Source organism: Mus musculus, chromosome 7 (genome assembly GCF_000001635.26).
Source record: "Mus musculus strain C57BL/6J chromosome 7, GRCm38.p6 C57BL/6J".
NCBI lineage: Eukaryota > Metazoa > Chordata > Mammalia > Rodentia > Muridae > Mus > Mus musculus.
The window spans coordinates 17,311,568-17,332,233 of NC_000073.6; the positions used below are offsets into that span (position 1 = coordinate 17,311,568).

The 20,666-nt window shown below is 38.3% G+C and overlaps 1 long non-coding RNA gene across 10 annotated transcripts in view; it reads right to left on the reverse strand.

Moving 5' to 3' along the window:
• The window catches only part of Gm32772, a 79,021-nt gene that overhangs the window by 24,050 nt on the left and 34,305 nt on the right, over positions 1 to 20,666 (reverse strand). The window contains exons 1-3 of one of the 10 annotated variants that reach the window (XR_003946722.1): positions 17,105 to 17,233; positions 6,105 to 6,145; positions 5,389 to 5,442 (exon numbers count right to left, since the gene is read on the reverse strand). The exons of 6 other annotated variants lie outside the window; for them this stretch is intronic. This is a non-coding gene — a long non-coding RNA (predicted gene, 32772). Of the gene's footprint in view, positions 1 to 5,388; positions 5,443 to 6,104; positions 6,146 to 17,104; positions 17,234 to 20,666 lie in introns of those variants that run through there. 3 more of the 10 variants (XR_881841.2, XR_881845.2, XR_881846.2) reach the window with 3 other exon arrangements.

Genomic DNA, 20,666 nt, shown 5'->3' on the forward strand with positions numbered 1-20,666 from the left:
GGACTCGAGTGGGGGTTTCCACTGCTAGGTTCTTTTAGTTCAACTGGGGGTTACCATGTGGAAGAATGAAAATCAATCCAGTCTTATCTCCTTGTACAAAGCTCAAGTCCAAGTGGATCAAGGACCTCCAAATAAAATCAAATACACTGAAACTAATAGAAAAGGAAGTGGGGAAAAGCCTCGAAGATATGGTTACAGAAAAATTTCCTGAACACAACACTAATAGCTTATGCTCTAAGATCAAGAATTGACAAATGGGACTTCATAAAGTTGCAAAGCTTCTGTAAGGCAAAGGACACTATCAACAGGACAAAACAATAACAAACAAATTGGTTTAACAACCCTACATCCAATAGAGTGCTTATATTCAATATATATATAAACACAAGAAGTTAGAGTCCAGAGAACCAAATAACCATATTAAAAATGGGGTACAACTGGGATCCATCTCATAATCAGCCTCCAATCGCTGACACCATTGCATGCACTGGCAAGATTTTGCTAAAATGACCCATATATAGCTGTCTCTTGTGAGGCTACGCCGGGGCCTAGCAAACACAAAAGCGGATGCTCACAGTCAGCTATTAGATGGATTACAGGGCCCCAATGGAGGAGCTAGAGAAAATACCGAAGGAGCTAAAGGGATCTGCAACCCTATAGGAGGAACAACCTTATGAACTAACCAGTACTCCGGAGCTCTTAACTCTAGCTGTATATGTATCAAAAGATGGCCTAGTCAGCCAAAAGTGGAAAGAGAGGCCCATTGGTCTTGCAAACTTTATATGCCCCAGTGCAAGGGAATGCCAGGGCCAAAAAGTGGGAGTGGGAGGGTAGGGGAGTGGGGGGGAAGGGTATGGGGGACTTTTGGGATAACATTAGAAATGTAAATGAAAACAATACCCAATAAAAACATTTAAAAAATGGGGTACAGAGTCAAACAAATAATTCTCATCTGAGGAATACCGAATGGCTGAGAAGCACCTAAAGAAATGTTTAACATCCTTAATCATCAGGGAAATGCAAATCACAACAACCATGACATTCCACCTCACACCAGTCAGAATGGCTAAGATCAAAAACTCAGGTGACAGCAGACGCTGGCATGGATGTGGAGAAAGATTGTTGGTGGGATTGAAAGCTGGTACAACCATTCTGGAAATCAGTCTGGCAGTTCCTCAGATTAGACATAGTAGTATTGGAAGATCCAGCAATTCCTCTCCTCGGCATATACCCAGAAGATGCTTCAACATATCAAAAGGACACATGCTCCACTATATTCATAGCAGCCTTATTTATAATAGCCAGAAGCTCTAAAGAAGCCACATGTCTTTCAACAGAGGAATGGATATGGAAAATGAGGTATATTTACACAATGGAGTACTACTCAGCTATTAAAAACAATGACTTCATGAAATTCTTAGGCAAATGGATGGAAGTAGAAAATATCATCATGAGTGAGGTAACTCAATCACAAAAGAATACACATAGTATGCACTCATTGCTAGGTGGATATTAGCCACAAAGCTTGGTATACCCAAGACACAACTTATATAGCATGTGAATCTCAAGAAGACCAAAGATACTTCCATTTCTTCTTAGAAGGGAAGAAATTACCCATGGGAGGAGATACAGAGACAAAGGTAGAGTAGAGACTGAAGGAAAGGCCATTCAGAGACTGTCCCAACTGGGGATTCATCCCACATACAGTTACCAAACCCAGACACTATTTTCGATGCCACCAAGTGCTTGCTGACAAGAGCCTGATATAGCTGCTTCGTGAGAGGCTGTTCCAGAGGCTGAGAAATATAGAGGTGGATATTCACAGCCAACCATCGAACTGATCATGGGGGTCCCCAGTGGAGGAGCTGGAGAAAGGACTGAAGGAGCTGAAGGGGGTTGCAGTACCATAGGAGGAACTACAATATGAACTCACCAGTACCTCCAGAGTTTCCAGGGACTAAACCACCAACCAAAGAGTACACATGGAGGGACCCATGGCTCCAGCCGCATATGTAGCAGAGGATGGACTTGTTGGAAATCAGTGGTATAAGAGGCCCTTGGTTCTGTGAAGGCTTGATACCCCAGTGTAAGGCAATGCCAGGATGGGGAATTGTGACTGGGTGGGTGGGTGGGGGATACCCTTATAGAAGTAGGGCGAGAGATGATATGATAGGGGGTTTTTGGAAGTGAAAGCAGGAAACGGGATAACGTTGAAATGTAAATAATGAAAATATCTATTAAAAATGAAAAACAAAACAAAACACAAGTAAACAAACAAAAAATGGAGAACCATAGTAAAAAATCTTGCCACAAGAATACTTCTTTGGGATATATTTATATATTTATCCTGTTGTAATGCTAATCCCAGAGACACCTGAAGGTTCTTTGTGAAAATAAACCTAAATATAATTATAGTGGTTTCATAAACTCTTTGGGTAATTGAAAATTTTATGTTAGATGTTCATTAAACCACAAAAGAGTCTTCTGCATTAAGAAGTTATTGGGTCAAATTGTGGTAATTTCAAATGTCCATTGCCTGGGAGACTTCATCTACATGTAAAAGCCTAACTTTATGAGTGCTTTGCTGGTATGTGTTTCTTTTCTTCAGTTTTAGGAGGATTTTATATAAACATGAAATTTGCCACAGATATTTTGGTATTTATTTTTCTTTAGGTGTTTTTGATATATAATCATATGGTTTATGCTGATAAAATACAGTTTATCATAATATTATTTCTGATAATGAGAAACAAAATTTATAAATGGATGAAATGATAGTTGCCATCACTTTTATAAGCATGTTGGGGAAGTGCATTGAAGAACAGGTCCAAATTCAGTTAGTGGTGGTGGTGGTGGGGTATCAGAGAGCTGGGCTTGTAGAACGTAGGCAGCCCACAGGAGTATCATAATGGTATGGTTCCTTAGCTGTGGCTGTCCTAAAAGTTAAAAATGATCAATAAGAGAATGGAGATTTTATCTGCAAGTAAAGAAAAAGGGAATCATTAAAACCTATACATTTTTGTTTCTTATTTTGACATACTCATGATTTATTAGGGACATTTTCCTGTTTATAGAGTAGTAAGACATCTGTATTTTTATTCTAGTTTTTAGCCACAAAATGTTACTCATGTGTGGGGCAATGGGCTATGCACAGACAGCCTGGTCTCCAGTCGAGCTTATGTCTTGAACCCCAGTGGGACCCGGTGGGTAGTAATTTCCACATACATGTGATGGAAGGCATTAGATCATGTCTCCTGGACCCCTGGCTCCTGTTGAAGTTACTTCCCCAACAGCCTTCATAGGGGAGGTCTGTGGCTAACAGTCAGGCCAACAATATCCCAAGATTCTGGAATTCTGACTAGATTCCACCCCCACAGTTACCTGACTATAGCCTGATATTCTCTGTCTCACAGTTACCTGGCAACAGCAAGATAGCCCAACCCACTATAAGAGGAGTTGCTTGGCCCCAACTCTTTCTCTCTTTAAGCTTTTACCTTTCTTACTCTCTAGGCCACCTTCTCTCTCTTTCATCCCCCTTCTCTCCACATGGCCATGGCTGGCCTCTCCCTCTCTCTACCTTCTCTCTTTCCCCCTGCCTCTCTACAATAATGCTCTAAAACCACAGACTGTCTCTCATCATCAAGGACCGCCATGCTTGAATGATGTGATAGGCTTTCTCCTAAGGAGCCTTGTCTAACCTCCCTCCAGAAGGCGATTCTGTGCTCCAGCCATGGACCTGACCAAGGACATTTGCCCCTGTGGGAACCATCCAATGCTGCCTCTCCCCCTGGCCTCTCCTCTCTTCATCCCTGGGGCCAAGTGCTGCCTGGAGGTCCCTATTCTGTTCTCAGCTCCTCCGCTGTATCCAGCATGGGATGCCAGAGGCTGAGAAGTTGGTTCCTGAGGCTGCCTCTTGTCCACCACCCACTGTGTGGGGTCAGTGGCTTACCACAGCCAGATGCCCACCTGGGGCTGCATGGAAAGCGTGAGCAGTCCTCCCGTGTCAGCTCGCCCAGAGCCCGGGAACCCTGGCGTACGGGCCACAGTTTCCTTCCTACTCCCCTCTTTCTCCCACACCCACAGCCCCACACTCATGGATTAAAACAGACAAATACATGAGATGTGGATTATATCACATGTAAAATTTCAATGAACACTGGTAGCATTTATACTATGCATGTACAAAAATGTACCACGTGATGTACAACATTATTTTGCAGTTTCCCCAGTGCATGAGCTCTTGTTTGGAAGATAATCATTTGAATAGTTTCAGTAATTCTTCAAGGCTAATTTTACTTTATCTACCAATTATAAGAATATATTTTATGTATATTAAGCCAGATATATGTAAACCTAAGGGAATCTTAAAGCATATTTCTCCATCTATGTTCTTGCATACACACACACACACACACACACACACACACACACACACACACAAACTGCATACACATACCATATATGCTTTATTTGTTTGAACATGGTCTGCCTACATATTCTCAATGAAGTCTATCCCTGACCTCTTGTGATTTCCAATAAATATCAAAGTTTTTCCCACCATGGTTTGATTTCATCTAGTCCCTGTTGTTGACCATTAAAATTATTGACACACTGACTTGTGATTACCAACTAAATAAATGGATCACTTGACAGGGTAATTTCCCAACCAAGTCTTCTCTTAGTTGAATCATAACAGAAGCTTTGATTGGAGCTTATTCCAGGAGAAAACTGGAGACACTGTACTATAGAGTACAGCATAAATCCTCTCATTCTTCTTATTTTTCTGTACATTGTACAATATAGTACCTAGATAAATATCATGTCCAGGATATTCTTTCAGTATATTGTTTTTTTCCTGCCTGGTGAGAATTATTCCATAAAGTGAGCTTTAGTCATCACCTTGAAACTGAACATAGAGTTTTCTACATTGCTTTATATATACATCTATGTGATGTTTTATCATTTAGGTGTTTGCATAATTTTCTCCAAGATTTCCATGTATCATTTATGGATCTTTCCCTCATTCCTAGAATAATACTCAGCATATGATTTATAAAGATTCCCCTTTTCCTTCATATAATCCAAAAAGACAGCCCAAGATGAGAAACTGTCTATAAATGTTTCTATCACACACTTTAAAAACACTCATTTCCCAATAAGTCACCTGTAATAGACTATACATAGAATTACACACAGAGTATGGTGAGACAGACAGACAGACAAACACAGAGAGGGAAGAGAGAGAGAGAGAGAGAGAGAGAGAGAGAGAGAGAGAGAGAGAGAGAGAGAGAGAGAGAGAGAGAATTTATCACAATATATACTCATTTCTTAAATATTAAAATTTATAATCCATACCATTTTATTTAATGAGTACAGAGGTAAACTTACAATTACATCAACTGGTGGTGGCAGAAAAATAATTTCATCTGGTGGTGGTTCTATCTGTTGACAATAGTGAGAGACATTGTTGGACTTAAACAACTCTTGGATTTGTTTAGAAAATAAAAATTGTGATAAACATTTTCATTAAAACACATACATCTAGACATTCATTTTACTCTACTTTCTCATTGAGAAGTTGAAACACTTGAGCAGATGTCCTTTGCTGTTTGTGTCACACTAACTCTGTATCTCTTTTCTTAGTCTGCATAGATTGAAAATTGAGCTAACCAAATGGCCACTTTGTAATTATTTGATGATAATATATTAATTGTTCCATGTTTTGAAAAGTCTTATACTTATTGTTTATCATGTCCTCTTAGGTGTAGTATTAGAACATGTTCTTTCTCTCCATTTTTCTTTGAAATAAATATTTAACATTTGGAATGATATACTTTTGAGATTGCATTGTGAAACACATTTAATTGCACTGATTGAAAATATTTCCTTAAGAATTCTAAAAAATGTCTTCAATTTTTATTTAGCATAATAATGAGAAAATTAAAATAAACATGGTCAGTAGTGAGAACTTCATTAAGCCTAAAATGATCATATTCAGAATTTAAATTAGCAGTGCTATATGTATTAAAGAAGTAGGAATATGAAAGTAGACAACTTTGACCTGTGAAGCTTTAATGTATCAAGTTTAAAGTATTCAGACTCACCACGCCAAATTTATTCCTGAGTATTAAGGAAGGACGACTCTCTAAAGAAGAAGAAGAAGAAAAAGTTAGCTTTGTAGCATAGCCCGCTCTAAAAGCATTAGGAGAAAGATTTTTGTGTCCATGTTCTATAACCTCATCCCAGTCTTCTCACTCATTCACAGCAGAAAGAAAGGGTAAGCACAGAAAATGAAACATGGTTGTTCAAGTTTTATTGTTATGGGGTCTTCTCTGACGTTGTGAAATCAAATGCAAATTTTATGTTTATAAGTTGTTTTGTTGAAGAAAAATTATTTTTGCTGCTACCTGGTTTAGAATGATATATTAGAAAAATGTGGACTGGAATGCATGTTTCTGTTCTTAGGCTGATTCATCCCAGCCCCATGAGCAAACGTTTAGTGAAAATGTCCCTTAAGGATATTGTGTAGGAAATTCAAAATTACACAAAATTCAAAGATTAGCCTTAAGGAAGAATTATTATGTAATTTGAGAGTAAAACCTTTCACAGTTTAGATTTACTCTGAGAAGACTGAACTTAGTGGAGTCTCCTCAGAGTTACTGGTGGGCCTACCAATAATAAATGTGGTTTGAAGGGACATTGAAACTTGCCACTGGAAAACACAACTTACATCCACTCCTACTCCTTCAGATAGTTACTTAAAATTTCATCTTAATGCTTCCAAAATTTCACACAACTTTACAGAAGAAAATCATGTTAGTGCCATATGAACAGTTTTCACACAAATGGGTATCTGACCAACCTTGGGCTCCAGGTGATATTTTAAGGCTGAACACACATATTTTATATTTGTTCTCTTACAAGTCTTCCAGTGCCTAACTATCTTAAGAATTTGCTAGGCATGATTTAACTTTGGTGGCCATTGTCATCTTTCAAGATCTAATTCATTATCCAAGGAATTGTATACAATTTGGGTGGGGGAGAACTTTTACCTTCTGAGTTTCTCCCTGGATTTCAAGACAATTTGAGATAATGAGTATTTAGGGCTATGGGTTTCTCCAAACAAGTAAATTAAATTAAGTCTTCAATCTTATAACAATTCTTTCATCTACGAAGCAGTTCTTTCTATATTCACTAAATCATTCCTTCTCTTCCATTTATGATGTGAATTTCTCAGCAGTAAAAAGGTTGTGTTTGTGAAGTTGATATTACTCATACAGGGAATAAGGAACATTTCTTAGTTTTACCTTGTGGTAGACAGAGTAATGGTAAAGGATAGTCTTCATCATTAATCTTTCACAATACACCCAATACAGTTTATTTGAATGTGCAAGACTTTATTTTTATAGGAAAACAATAGAACATTCTGAAACCAACAGTACAAAGTATTGTGATACTCTTATACATTCATGTGAGTCTTGATACAATCAATGTTCCAATCCACGATCAGGAATGTTCAGAGATATACCATCAGTACTTAAAAAAAAAACTGTTAGGTGAAAATTACCAGTCAATTACTATATGTCAATAAGAAAGCCATAAAATATTTTGATAGCGCCTATTTTATATTTTCAAGTTGTGGTTTATAAATTGCAGCCATCTCGTCCAGACAACCGGCCACCTTCCTGGTGAGAGCACAGGGGTCTGCCTGGCCCAAGAGTTTTGTGCCTCAGGCCCCGGCGGGAGCCTCCTTGGCTCCGGGACTCCGCGGAGGGCAGGCTGCATGGGTGAAGGTGTGGAATACAGAGGCCAGCCGTTTCTGGCACAGGCCAGAGCCACAGAGCTTCTGAGGCGGCGCCATCTTCGGCTCCAGACAACTGGCCACCTTCCTGGCCAAAGCAACACAGCTTCTGGGAAAGATCCTGTTTTGGGCCTTCATCTTCAGCCAGGAGGAGGTCCAAACACCAGATAACTGTGCACCTTCCCTGAAAGAGGAGAGCTTGCCTGCAGAGACTGCTCTGACCACTGAAACTCAGAGGAGAGAGCTAGTCTCCCACGTCTGCTGATAGAGGGTAACAAAATAAACAGAGGAACAATCTCTAAACAAAGACAACTATAACAACTAACTCCAGAGTTTGCCAGATGGCGAAAGGTAAACGTAAGAATCTTACTAACAGAAACCAGGACCACTCACCATCATCAGAACCCAGAACGCCCACTTCGCCCAGTCCAGGGCACTCTAACACACCTGAAAAGGTAGACCTGGATTTAAAAGCATATCTCATGATGATGGTAGAGGACATAAAGAAGGAATTTAATAACTCACTTAAATACAGGAGAACACTGCTAAAGAGTTACAAGTCCTTAAAGAAAAACAGGAAAACACAACCAAACAGGTAGAAAAAAAGGGAAAACACATCCAAACAGGTGATGGAAATGAACAAAACCATACTAGACCTAAAAAGGGAAGTAGACACAATAAAGAAAACCCAAAGTGAGGCAACGCTGGAGATAGAAACCCTAGGAAAGAATCTGGAACCATAGATGCCAGCATCAGCAACAGAATACAAGAGATGGAAGAGAGAATCTCAGGTGCAGAAGATTCTATAGAGAACATCGGCACAACAATCAAAGAAAATGGAAAATGCAAAAAGATCCTAACTCAAAACATCCAGGAAATCCAGGACACAATGAGAAGACCAAACCTACGGATAATAGGAGTCGATGAGAATGAAGATTTTCAACTCAAAGTACCAGCAAACATCTTCAACAAAATTATTGAAGAAAACTTCCCAAATCTAAAGAAAGAGATGCCCATGAACATACAAGAAGCCTACAGAACTCCAAATACACTGGACCAGAAAAAAAATTCCTCCCGACACATAATAATCAGAACATCAAATGCACTAAATAAAGATAGAATACTAAAAGCAGTAAGGGAAAAAGGTTAAGTAACATATAAAGGCAAGCCTATCAGAATTACACCAGATTTTTCACCAGAGACTATGAAAGCCAGAAGAGCCTGAACAGATGTTATACAGACACTAAGAGAACACAAATTCCAGCCCAGGCTACTATACCCAGCCAAACTCTCAATTACCATAGATGGAGAAACCAAAGTATTCCACGACAAAACTAAATTCACCCATTATCTCTCCACGAATCCAGCCCTTCAAAGGATAATAACAGAAAAAAACGAATACAAGAACGGGAACCACGCCCTAGAAAAAATAAGAAGATAATCCCTCAACAAAACAAAAAGAAGACAGCCACAAGAACAGAATGCCAACTTTAACAACAAAAATAACAGGAAGCAACAATTACTTTTCCTTAATATCTCTTAATATCAATGGTCTTAACTCCCCAATAAAAAGACATAGACTAACAAACTGGTTACACAAACAAGACCCAACATTTTGCTGCTTACAGGAAACTCATCTCAGAGAAAAAGATAGACACTATCTCAGAATGAAAGGCTGGAAAACAATTTTCCAAGCAAATGGTATGAAGAAACAAGCTGGAGTAGCCATCCTAATATCTGATAAGATTGACTTCCAACCCAAAGTCATCAAAAAAGACAAGGAGGGGCACTTCATACTCATCAAAGGTAAAATCCTCCAAGAGGAACTCTCAATTCTGAATATCTATGCTCCAAATACAAGGGCAGCCACATTCATTAAAGAAACTTTAGTAAAGCTCAAAGCACACATTGCACATCACACAATAATAGTGGGAGACTTCAACACACCACTTGCACCAATGGACAGATCATGGAAACAGAAACTAAACAGGGACACAGTGAAACTAACAGAAGTGATGAAACAAATGGACTTAACAGATATCTACAGAACATTTTATCTTAAAACAAAAGGATATACCTTCTTCTCAGCACCTCATGGTACCTTCTCTAAAATTGATCACATAATTGGTCACAAAACAAGCCTCAACATATACAAAAATATTGAAATTGTCCCGTGCATCCTATCAGATCACCATGGACTAAGGCTGATCTTCAATAACAAAATAAATAATAGAAAGGCAACATTCACGTGGAAACTGAACAACACTCTTCTCAATGATACCTTGGTCAAAGAAGGAATAAAGAAAGAAATTAAGGACTTTTTGGAGTTTAATGAAAATGAAGCCACAACATACCCAAACTTAAGGGACACAATGAAAGCATTTCTAAGAGGGAAACTCATAGCTCTGAGTGCCTCCAAAAAGAAACTAGAGAGAGCACACATTAGCAGCTTGACAGCACACCTAAAAGGTCGAGAAGAAAAGGAAGCAAATTCACCCAAGAGGAGTAGAAGGCAGGAAATAATCAAACTCCGAGGTGAAATCAACCAAGTGGAAACAAGAAGAATTATTCAAAGAATTAACCAAAGGAGGAGTTGGTTCTTTGAGAAAATCAACAAGATAGATAAACCCTTAGCTAGACTCACTAGAGGGCACAGGGACAAAATCCTAATTAACAAAATCAGAAATGAAAAGGGAGACATAACAACAGATCCTGAAGAAATCCAAAATACCATCAAATCCTTCTACAAACGGCTATACTCAACAAAACTGGAAAACATGGACGAAATGGACAAATTTCTGGACAGATACCAGGTACCAAAGTTGAATCAGGATCAAGTTGACCATCTAAACAGTCCCATATCCCCTAAAGAAGCAGTTATTAATAGTCTCCCAGCCAAAAAAAGCCCAGGACCAGATGGGTTTAGTGCAGAGTTCTATCAGACCTTCAAAGAAGACCTAATTCCAGTTCTTCACAAACTATTCCACAAAATAGAAACGGAAGGTACTCTACCCAACTCATTCTATGAAGCCACAATTACTCTGATACCTAAACCACAAAAAGCCCCAACAAAGATAGAGAACTTCAGACCAATTTCCCTTATGAATATCGATGCAAAAATCCTCAATAAAGTTCTTGCTAACCGAATCCAAGAACACATCAAAACAATCATCTATCCTGACCAAGTAGGTTTCATCCCAGGGATGCAGGGATGGTTTGATATACGGAAATCCATCAAAGTAATCCAGTATATAAACAAACTCAAAGACAAAAACCACATGATCATCTCGTTAGATGCTGAGAAATCATTTGACAAAATCCAACACCCATTCAAGATAAAAGTCTTGGAAAGATCAGGAATTCAAGGCCCATACCTAAACATGATAAAAGCAATCTACAGCAAACCAATAGCCAACATCAAAGTAAATGGTTAAAAGCTGGAAGCAATCCCTCTAAAATCAGGGACTAGACAAGGCTGTCCACTCTCACCCTACCTATTCAACATTGTACTTGAAGTCCTAGCCAGAGCAATTACACAACAAAAGGAGATCAAGGGGCTACAAATTGGAAAGGAAGAAGTCAAAATATCACTTTTTGCAGATGATATGATAGTATATATAAGTGACCCTAAAAATTCCACCAGAGAACTCCTAAGCCTGATAAACAGATTCAATGAAGTAGCTGGATATAAAATTAACTCACACAAGTCAATGGCCTTTCTGTATACAAAGGATAAACAGGCTGAGAAAGAAATTAGGGAAACAACACCCTTCTCAATAGTCACAAATAATATAAAATACCTTGGCGTGACTCTAACTAAGGAAGTGAAAGATCTGTATGATAAGAACTTCAAGTCTCTGAAGAAAGAAATTAAAGAAGATCTCAGAAGATGGAAAGATCTCCCATGCTCATGGATTGGCAGGATCAACATTGTAAAAATGGCTATCTTGCCAAAAGCAATCTAAAGATTCAATGCAATCCCCATAGAAATTCCAACTCAATTCTTCAACGAATTAGAAAGGGCAATCCGCAGATTCATCTGGAATAACAAAAAACCGAGGTTAGCAAAAACTCTTCTCAAGGATAAAAGAACCTCTTTTGGAATCACCATGCCGGACCTAAAACTGTACTACACAGCAATTGTGATCAAAACTGCATGGTACTGGTATAGTGACAGACAAATAGACCAATGGAACAGAATTGAAGACCCAGAGATGAACCCACACACCTATGGTCACTTGATCTTTGACAAGGGAGCTAAAACCATCCAGTGGAAAAAAGACAGCATTTTCAACAAATGGTGCTGGCACAACTGGGGGTTATCATGTAGAAGAAAGCGAATTGATCCATTTCTATCTCCTTGTGCTAAGGTCAAATCTAAGTGGATTAAGGAACTCCACATAAAACCAGAGACACTGAAACTTATAGAGGAGAAAGTAGGGAAAAGCCTCGAAGATATAGGTACAGGGGAAAAATTCCTGAATAGAACAGCAATGGCTTGTGCTGTAAGATAAAGAATCGATAAATGGGACCTCATAAAATTGCAAAGCTTCTGCAAAGCAAAAGACACCGTCAATAAGACAAAAAGACCACCAACAGATTGGGAAAGGATCTTTACCTATCCCAAATCGGATAGGGGACTAATATCCAATATATGTAAAGAACTCAAGGAGGTGGACTCCAGAAAATCAAATAACCCCATTAAAAAATGGGGCTCAGAGCTGAACAAAGAATTCTCACCTGAGGAATACCGAATGGCAGAGAAACACCTGAAAAAATGTTCAACATCCTTAATCATCATGGAAATGCAAATCAAAACAACACTGAAATTCCACTTCATTCCAGTCAGAATGGCTAAGATCAAAAACTCAGGTGACAGCAGATGTTGGCGAGGATGTGGAGAAAGGGGAACACTCCTCCATTGTTGATGGGATTGCAAGCTTGTACAACCACTCTGGAAATCAGTCTGGCGGTTCCTCAGAAAATTGGACATAGTACTACCTGAGGATCCGGCAATACCTATCCTGGGCATATATCCAGAAGATGTCCCAACCAGTAAGAAAAACACATGCTCCACTATGTTCATAGCAGCCTTGTTTATAATAGCCAGAAGCTGGAAAGAACCCAGATGCCCCTCAACAGAGGAATGGATACAGAAAATGTGGTACATTTACATAATGGAATACTACTCAGCTATTAAAAAATGAATTTATGAAATTCCTAGGCAAATGGATGGACCTGGAGGCTATCATCCTGAGTGAAGTAACCCAATCACAAAGGAACTCGCACAAAATGTACTCACTGATAAGTGGATAATATCCCAGAAACTTAGTATACCCAAGATATAAGACACAACTTGCCAAACGCATGAAATTCAAAAAGAACGAAGATCAAAGTGTGGACACTTTACCCTTTCTTAGAAATGGGAACAAAACACCCATAGAAGGAGTTACAGAGCTGTGACGAAAGGATGGACCATGTAGTGATTGCCATATGCAGGGATCCATCCCATAATCACCTTCCAAATGCTGACACCATTGCTTACACTAGCAAGATTTCGCTGAAAGGACCCAGTTATAGCTCTCTCTTGTGAGACTATGCCGGGGCCTAGCAAACACAGAAGTGGATGATCACAGTCAGCTATTGGATGGGTCACAGGGCCCCTAATGGAGGAGCTAGAGAAATTACCCAAGGAGCTAATGGGAACTGCAACCCTATAGGTGGAACAACAATATGAACTAAACAGTACCGGGGAGCTCTTGTCTTTAGCTGCATATGTATCAAAAGATGGCCTAGTCGGCCATCACTGCAAAGAGAGGCCCATTGGACTTGCAAACTTTCTATGCCCCAGTACAGGGGAACGCCAGGGCCAAAAAGGGGGAGTGGGTGGGTAGGGGATTGGGGGGGTTGGTATGGGGGACCTTTGGGATAGCATTGAAAATGTAAATGAGGAAAATACCTAATTAAAAAAAACAAAAAAAAAAAACATATACTTCATAATATAAAAATAAATAAATAAATAAATAAAAAAAATGCAGCCATCTCAATGACTTCTTTGTCTTTCCTCTGCCATTGTCATATATTATGAAGGAATATACAAACATATTCAAGGGGAGATGATAGGTACATTACAGATGATAGTTAGGTATTCATATATGTAGATAAATAGATTTAGAGGAGAGAGACAGTAGATGAGATAATAGGCTGAGCCTTTGAAAATTCTAAAGAGAGGAAAGAGACTTTTTTTTGAATGTTAAATCTTGCCAATTTTTTGTAAATTTCTTTTTGTTTTTCTAGTTTTGTTTTGTGTTATGCCTTGTAAAGGCAGCTTAGGCTGCCCAAGAACTTGGTATATATCCTATGTTACCCTATTTTTTTTCTTGACTCCATATCATAGTATTAGCTATACAAATAAATACCAGTGCACTTGACTTAGAGATTTCTATTCTAAAATTTCACTTTACATAATATGAAAAATTTGATCTTCTACATGAGCAAACATATTCTGAATTTAGCAATTTGAATTTCTTAGAGATCTATTCTCTGACATTTCTACCAAAGTATTGTTGGGTACCAAGAAGCCATCTAGCAAAGGATGATTTCTGGGATGGCTTCTCCTTGGACTGTTGACTGGGACAAAGAGCCCTTGCAACAAAGGCCCAAAGGACATTTACAGGGCTAATTCCTGTTATTGATATGCCTTTACTGTCCTTATAAAAATAATATTATAATCTTTGAGCACTAATCCCCCCTATTGGGCAGATTTCTGCAGATCAGTGAAAATCTGTTGTTTTATAGTGATGCTATACAAAGAAATTGACTTTTTAATTCCTAATGATGATTCTATAGGAATTGATAAAATTTACTAATAATTGTTAAGTCTTTTATAGTAGTATTGCAATTAAGCCCCTCTCTGATAGGAATATTATAATTTAAACATCTCTAGTCATGATGTGTCATTAATTAATTGTTTCTAAGATAGAAAGCAGGAGTTTACTACTTAGAATACATTTCTTCGACCTGTAATATAAGTAATCAAAGGTTATAAGAGGGAAGTGACTCATTATAGATGCAAGGAGAGAATATAAGCTATTGACTGAGCTTATCTATATAAAACTTCAATGGTAATTTAGACCCAAAAATTACAGTTTTTGATTATCAAAACTCTGGAGCTAGTGACAGGTAGTGAATGTCTGGCTAGATAATATGTCTTAATGGAAACACATTCAAATATCTCTATTGTAAGTCTCTTATTCAATTCATGGTTTGAATTTATATTTGAAATTTTAGTAAGCATTTTTTTAAAAAAAAGAAATCTTGGAAAACCATGTGATTTTTTCTCCTAAAAAAGGTACAAAAACTAGGAAAGATGACACTAGGTAGCAGAAGGAGAGAGAAAAATTAGGAGGATGAAGGAGAAGAGCATCAGTGTGGTGTAATTTAGAACTTGAGAGAATAGAGTAACACAGAAACTAAGAAAGATTTTAATCAGAGCATATAGTATGACATGTTTCCCCCTTTTACTTTATTCTTAGAAACAAAGATTAGAATCTTAAAAAAAAAAGCATTCCTGGGGGCTACTTTTCTCTAACTGACAAGGGGTTAAATGAGCTCTCAGCCTTAGTGTCTGGCATGGAGGACCTGTTGAGAAAACCACAAAGTACCTCTGTACTTAATCCACTGGCCCTTATACTTCCACTCCCATTGTTAAGCAGCAGATGTTAATTTGCCCAGAGGCTGCAGCTTCTGGCTATAGAGTAACTGAAATTAACATGGAGAAAGCAAGCAGCTTCTGGCCTCAGAGTAATTTAGAGTCAAGACAAGTAAATAGCTAATATAGAAAGCAACCTTAGTCTCTCACAAGACCAAGTCTTATCCCCTCAGACACTCCCTTCCCTCAGCTACCTTCAAGGGAGAACCAGAGTCCCAGAGCTGTAGAAATTAAAATCACTGCCTTCTCTCCCAGAGGTCCTGAGTTCATTTCCCAGCAATCACATGGTGGCTCACAACCATCTGTAATGGGATCTGATGCCCTCTTTTGCTGTGTCTGAAGAGAGTGACAGTGGACTCACACACATTGAATAAATGAATAAATAAACAAACAAATAAATGAGCAAATAAATAAAGAAACAAACAAATAAATGAGCAAATAAATAAATAAAAGGAACCAGAGCTCCTGAGCTGGTCTGTGGAAGTTTAATATATGTGTTTGCCTCTAATCGAATAAATTATTTAAAAACCCAGTGGTAGTATTGTATCTCATGACTTATCATTTGCTAGACATAGATTCTAGCTAAGTCGCTTATCTTTGGGACCATTTGACCATATGCTGGTGTAGCATCCTTTTTACAGATCTCTATGTAAGTGTTGCTCACTTCAGGTTAAGCTTTGAATTCACCCAAACTAAGGCTGGTTTTATCCCAGGTTCCTTTTTAAAATCAGTTGTCTAGAATAAAATGCAAAATATATATATTATAGACAAGAGCCTTCATTTCATTAATTTTTCAATGCTAAAATTAGCTCCTCCACATGCTGAAAGAAACAAACTATGTATTGATCCTGGTTGCTGTTATTTCAGTATTCTACCACTGAAATAATGCCATTGTGATGGAATGAATAGTCATTTAAAATATTCATATAATCTTTCTATGCTTTCAAATACCCAATTCTCTGTCATTTCTTATACATCTCAAGAGAATATTGATAATATGTAGATATTTTTACTATTATGAAACATGATGTGAATATAATGCTAACAAACACAAACTCAAAGACATGCCACTTGCGTATGTGTTCTAAGAAATGAAGGTTGAAACCTTCCGAGTGAAGAGTGGCATTGGAGTAAATTTTCAGTGTAAGGACTTGTCTACCAAAAAGCATCGATACTGTAAGGCCCCCAAAACTCATTAAAAGTAGACAGATAATAATTTAGCTAGGTAGTGCTACACATACTTTTCTTCAAATAATGTCATATTCACAGGACTAATTTTATAGTTAGATATAAAACACAGGACAATAAAACAAGTTACAGTGAATAATTACAAGTTAAGGTTATTTTTAGAACAATGTTTTAATTCTAGTAAACAAAAGTATTAAATTTAACTTTTGTGCTAGCTTTCCCTAGATTACAGTAGAGAACTTTAGGAACAGTGAGGTTTCTTAGCATAAAATTACGAGTTTTTCTGCCTTTATAATGAGTCGTGATTGTCTGAGTTGAGACCCAAGGTAAGGTATGTGTTTTGCCATCCTCTATCCATTTCAAAGTTATTGCTAAAATGTTTGTTTAGTATATAAATGACTTACGGCTAGACAGGATAAGCTTGGATACAACAGCTGCGAAGAACACACTGGAGGTCATTTCTTCAAGTGGCAGAACTATTGTATGGAAATACTGTGTCAAGAAGACTCTAGACCTATTGTTTGCAAAGCAGCACATGACCTATTACATCAGGCTGTGCTCTGCTGGAACCTGTTTAACAGGCATGGTTTGAGGGAGGAAGTAAAGTGGGTAACAGATCTTCAAAATGCAGGAAGCCACAGAGTCTGTGATCTCATTGCAAGGGAGTTTATTTCAAAGCACCAAAAAGTTTTAAATAAATTTAAAGACCAAGATATCAAAACAAAAAATTATCTAGAGAAGACTTTTTCTTCCAGTTCACATTGTGACCATTTTCTGATTTGAAAGTTACTTGCTTTCAAATTGAGAATTTTCTCTAGCATCAATTCTTGTTTAATTTACATTTTTCTGTTTTGAAATATTAAATTATATTTCATCATCAAAATGATGTGTCTCTGGATATATTCTGGTGCAATCCTGGGATCTGAGGTCAATATCTTGAACTGAGAGAAAGGTGGGAAGAGAAATTTAATTCTTCTAAGATTAATTAAATGCAATGTGTTCACACTTGATAAGGTTAAAGCCAAAGAAAATATACCCAATCCCAGGAGAGTAGAGAAGAGCATTATTTGCAAAACCAATTAAAAAGAATAATATAAACATATTAGTGTTTAGAAGATATATTAGTGAATGCAAGGATTGTAAAGATTTCCCATGTGTCTCTGTAAGGGTCCATTGTTCACAGAAGAACGATATCCTAGACTCACATAGTATGCAAAAATAAAGTGTATTTTATTCTCTAGAAGTCCAGCATGTGGAGGTCTCTTATTCTAAGATGGAGACAACCAAGTGAGCTCACAGATCTGATTTAAAGCACATTAAGGGAGTTCCAGGGTAGGTGACTTTTATCTTGTTCCATGTCTAGGGACATTCCAGAATCATAACCATGGGCTGGAGGCTGCAAACTGTTGTTGGGGGGTCTGGAAACTGTTGCTGACCCATTGCCCTTGCTTCATGCCAGGTGACTGGTCAGCTTCTAATGGCTTGGCAGCTTCTGTCTTTCTGCCTGAAACCTGTTTTTTGTTTGATTTTGTTTTTCCTAGTAACTGATTTACCTGGACTTGCCTAGTTCTTAGGCCTAGTTTCCTGGACTGACAATTTGAAGCCTGTCGTGGAGTCAGCCTGTCTCAGATCTTCTTAAGAAATGGTTAATAATTTATTATGGACGCCTAGACATACTAATATGGGGAAAGAAATCTGGGCAGGAGTTATTCCTGCACATGTTCAGTTTCAATACTCATTTCTCAGACTACTCAATTAGGTCCATTGTTCAAGAAGATTAACATGGCAGAAAAAAAATGCCCTCATATATGATGGAGCAACAATTTAAGGTGCTTTCAACCCTTAACACTCAACATGCCTTATGACTTGTTTTATGCCTCCAGCTTATGTTATTAGTGTACTTAAATTACACATGAAAGGATGGACACACACACACACTGAGAAAGAGAGAGAGAGAGAGAGAGAGAGAGAGAGAGAGAGAGAGAGAGAGAGAGAGAGAGAGAGAGAGAGAGAGAAGAACCTGGTTTGGCATGGCCGTATAAGGGGAGGTATGACAGGTATGACAGAGTTCTTGCCCCTGGACCATCACCAGGCCATTGATCCCCAAGATCCCCACCTGTGCTGATTGTTGGCCTGAAACTGATCTGCTGTGTCCTCTAATTTACTTTCAAATTTTTTGGGGGGAATATAACTCCCCCATTACTCAGAACTAATCATACCATAATAAATGAAACAGATGCAGTTCTCAGGAACAAGGAATGGCAGTGGTCATGAGTCTGTGGAGGACAAGAATCAGCTTTTAGGGCTATGGGACAGGATCTAGACAACATAACCACAAAGGCCATAAAAGTGTACATGGTCCTTTGTAGAAATAGTTCATTGCCAGACTTGGCCTTGAATTTGGAATCATGAGGAGATACATGTACCCTCCAGTCCAATGACTGCTGCTTTAATTAGTTGGGGTGAACTTGGGGACATCAAGGATAGAGAATTAAAGTGGTCTCAAGGAGAAAAGGTGTGTCTAGGAAAATCTATAAAATACAAGCAAATGATAAATGTGTTTATTTTATAAAAGGAAGGCTTGAATATGGTCTAGAAACAAATGGCATTAGAAGGAGAGTACATGAGGCCATGGGATTGCTAGGATGAGGAAAGAAAGATTAGAGAATTAAAGGATGATACATAAGCTTATAAAAAGTTAGTACTTCATTCTCCTAGGTAGTTGAGGAATTGAAGATAATAATGCCTAAAGAGAAATTAGAGAGAGCTAGACACTTTATTCGCATAAATTTTAATACGTTGTAAGAAATAATTTTTACCTTAGTAGTCTGTCACCTTTCTGTTCTTACATGAAAATAGTTATTAAAAACCGCCATCTGCTCTACCAGGAAACTGCAAGACCTGTTTCCAGTTACCCATGAAGAACAGGCTGTCAAAACTATAAGGAAAAGTGCTTTTGCTCTGTATTTAGTTTCTGCTCTAAGAAAGCATGCATTGTTTGTGTAAATTTAAGAAATTTAAAATTTTACTAACAATGATCAAAGCCTTGATGATGTAACTTTAAAAAATAAAAGACTGGGTTCAGGCTCTCTGGTGAGAAAGAAGAAAAAGGGAAAATGATGAGAATCCTCAGGGAACAGAGTACTGGAACTGACAGCTTGCATACACTGCTGACTCCCAGTCATTATTGAATCAGTGCTGCTCCTATTCCTGCCTTTCTCAGGACCCTCCTCATGCAGAGACAGGGAGCTCAGTGGCAGAGAGGGAGAGAGGGAGAGAGGGAGAGAGGGAGAGAGGGAGAGAGGGAGAGAGGGAGAGAGGGAGAGAGGGAGAGAGGGAGAGAGGGAGAGAGGGAGAGAGGGAGAGAGGGAGAGAGGGACAAAGGGAGAGAGGGAGAGAGGGAGAGAGAGCTGCTTAAGACACTCTTTGATAAGAAGTGAAGAATCAACAGAATGGTGCTAACCCCTTCTTCCAAGTCCCCCACCAACAGCTTCACAGCCTACTGCTTCTTAGGATGCTTGCCCTGTCAGAAACAGTCCTCTAGCCAGTCATTACCAATGGAAGGAACCCCTATGAGTATTAACACAGATTTGTCCCTAAAGACTCAGCACTGTTGTAGCTGCTAACAGAAGTTATTCTCTGGACTCTTCTTATAAGATTCAGCAAGATACACCCCTGCCCTCACAAATATCAGGCACATATATCCCAGCACACTAATATGTTAAATAAAAACTTTTCATTGAATTTTTTATTTTCTGCTGAAAAAGATAGTTTTATTATTACATTAAGGATTTAACGGTGAGACACATGAGAATATGGAGAATTGAACTTTATTACGTCTATTCTGAGCTCCTGTTTCTAATATATTCAAATGTATTAAGCATTTTCAGAGTTTTCTGTTATCTTTTTCTTTGGACTATTTTTATTGTGGTCTTAAAGTAGACACCTTGTGTTTTGCTTTTTGTT